Here is a 2754-nt window from a genome sequence, read left to right as displayed (position 1 = left end):
GTGACTATCTGATTTCTTGTGCAGAACTGTAAGATGAGACCCCCCACAATGGTCATATAGGGTGGTTGTATTCTGAGGGTCATTGTATTTTGGGAGTGGTTGTTTTCTGGGGATGGTTGTATTGTGGGCATTGTATTTTGGGGGTGGATGCATTCTGGAGGGCAGGAAAAGGAGACCTGTATTTTTGGTCTTAGTCTTATCGGATGGGAGCAGTGAGGGAGTCCCAGGGCCCATTCCCACCATCCTGGACTGACAGTCCTGACAGTGCTGGTCTGAAGGCTCAGTGCCTTTTCTGGTGGTGTAGCTGGGTATAGCTTGGAAAAACTAGAAGTCCCTAAGCCCACAATGGTGGTGCCCGTGTGGGTCTGGCAATATGTAGTGCTGGGGATTAAAGCTGCAGTTCCCACATGTAAGGGACCTGTTCTAGTTCCGTTTTTCTTTTTTGGGGGGCCACACTAAGTGATGTTTAGGGCTTACTCCTCCTGCCTTTGTGCTCAGGGATCACTCCAGGCAGTGCTCTGTGGAACCATGTGGTCTACCAAGGCTGGAACCTGGGTTGACTGCCTGCAAGGCAAGTGCTTTACCCACTGTGCTCCAGTCCCCACTCCAGTCCTTGAAACTGTCTCCTGGACCGACTGAGTTTTCGAAAGGGACAAGGTAGGGAGGTGGGATTAAATCCACAGAAAGGGAGTTTATAGGTGGAAGTTGGGATTGATGCTCTCCTAGAGGTAGGCCTAGGAAGCCTTCTGTCTGGATCTTTGACTTCCTCTTTTTTTTTTTTTTTTTGTTTTTGGGCCACACCCTGTGACGCTCAGGGGTTACTCCTGGCTATGCGCTCAGAAGTTGCTCCTGGCTTCTTGGGGGACCATATGGGACGCCGGGGGATCGAACCGCGGTCCGTCCTAGGGCTAGCGAGGCAAGGCAGGCACCTTACCTCCAGCGCCACCACCCGGCCCCTGACTTCCTCTTTTGACTGGGTCTGGGCTTTCTGAGGTGGGGGACATGCGTCATTTGAGGCAGCAGGTGGGTTCTGGGCTGATGATCTGCAGCACTGGAATTTTCCTTTTGGTCACACACACACATACACAAAAGATCTCCAAATCTCCACATGCTGTGTCTGACCCCTTCTTGTACTTCCTTGCTTCCTTTTCTTTTTTCTGTGTTTTTGAGGTGGGGGGAATCCACACCCTGTGGTGCTCACCACTTATTTTGTTTGTTTTTGGGGCTACACCCGGCGATGCTCTGGGGTTACTCCTGGCCGTCTGCTCAGAAATAGCTCCTGGCAGGCACGGGGGACCATATGGGACACCGGGATTCGAACCAACCACCTTTGCTCCTGGATCGGCTGCTTGCAAGGCAAACGCCGCTGTGCTATCTCTCCGGGCCCACCACTTATTCTTGGCCCTACACTTAGGGGTCACTCCTAAGGGCTCAGAGGACCACATGGGGAATCAAAGCTCCATGAGCTGTATGCAAGGCAAGGGCCTCACCGCTGTCCTATGTCTCCAGACCCTTCCTCAATGCCTTAAAAAAAATTGCTGTGGGAGGCCGGAGCAATCGCAGAGCGGGGAGGGAGGGAGACTTTGCCTTTCTCGCAGCTGACCTAGGTTCCATCCATGGCATCCCATAGGATCCCCCCCCCGCAGCCTGCCAGGAGCAATTTCTGAGCACAGAACCAGGAGTAACCTCTTCAGGAAGGGCCAACCCCCAAATTATTCTTCAAGAAGGGCCAGCATGAGAGCAGGACCGGGGGCAGGGGTCCTGGGGTGGCCACCACTGGGCCCTCTTTGGGCTTCAGTTTCCCGTCTTGAGGGGCCAAGGAGCGAGTGTCCAGAAGGGCCAGCCCGGTCCACGGGGGACCCCTTGGACACCCCGGAGCGCACCTGCCGCCCGCTCTGGGCAGCAGAGGCCAGGCGGAGTCAGGGGCCCGGATTAGGGGTCACCGAGTCCAGCCGGGCCAGGCCGGCCAGCTGTGGACACGCTCAGCCCGGCCCACGACGCTGACGTCGGCGGAAAGCCCCCCACCCCTGGAGCGCGCGGCCTGAGAGACACCCCGGGACTCCCCACAAAGCAGCCCACGCGCGGGCCTCGCGTAACCCGAAACTGGCGGAGGCGGGCAGGGCGGGGCTTCCGCGCGCGCGTGCGCAGAAGGCCGCAGTCCACTGGGCCTTATGGGCGTGCGCGGAAATAGTACGACGGGGCTTCACTCCTGGGGGCGGGGTCTAGGTCGGATGGGTGGGGGCTTTCGTCACGGGGGCGGGGGTCGGGTGATGGCTCGCTAGAGCCGGCCGCGGACGTGAGGCTGGGCGGGGCTTCCTCGTGTGGGGCGGGGTCCTAGACCTGATGAGCATGCGCAGGGCGCGCTGAGGAGGCGGGGGCGGGCCGCCGAGGGCGGGGCTTAGTCCCGTGGGGGCGGAGCCTCTGAGGGGAGGGCCTGCGCGGGGACTGACTGAGAGACAGTCGCGGAAACGAGGTGGGCGGGCGGGGCCTACGTGCGGTGGGCGGAACCTCGGCCGGAGGAGCATAGCGCAGGACGCGCTGAGAGGCGGTGGGCGGGCCGGATGTGGGCGGGGCTTACCCTCGGAGGCGTGGCCCGGCGGGCGCGCGTGCGCAGGTCGCGGGGCGGGCGGCGGGCGGGGCGCCCCGCGGGAGGCGACGGCCCGGGGGGCTGGGCTGGGCTCGGAACTCGGGGTTCGGGGCTCGGGGCTCGCGGCGGCCGAGGCCAGGCGAGGCGAGGCGAGGCGAGCGGGGGCG

This window comes from Suncus etruscus, chromosome 1 (assembly GCF_024139225.1).
Source record: "Suncus etruscus isolate mSunEtr1 chromosome 1, mSunEtr1.pri.cur, whole genome shotgun sequence".
NCBI classification, from domain to species: domain Eukaryota; kingdom Metazoa; phylum Chordata; class Mammalia; order Eulipotyphla; family Soricidae; genus Suncus; species Suncus etruscus.
The sequence above is the reverse complement of the archived record's forward strand: the minus strand, read 5'-3'. Positions refer to the sequence as shown.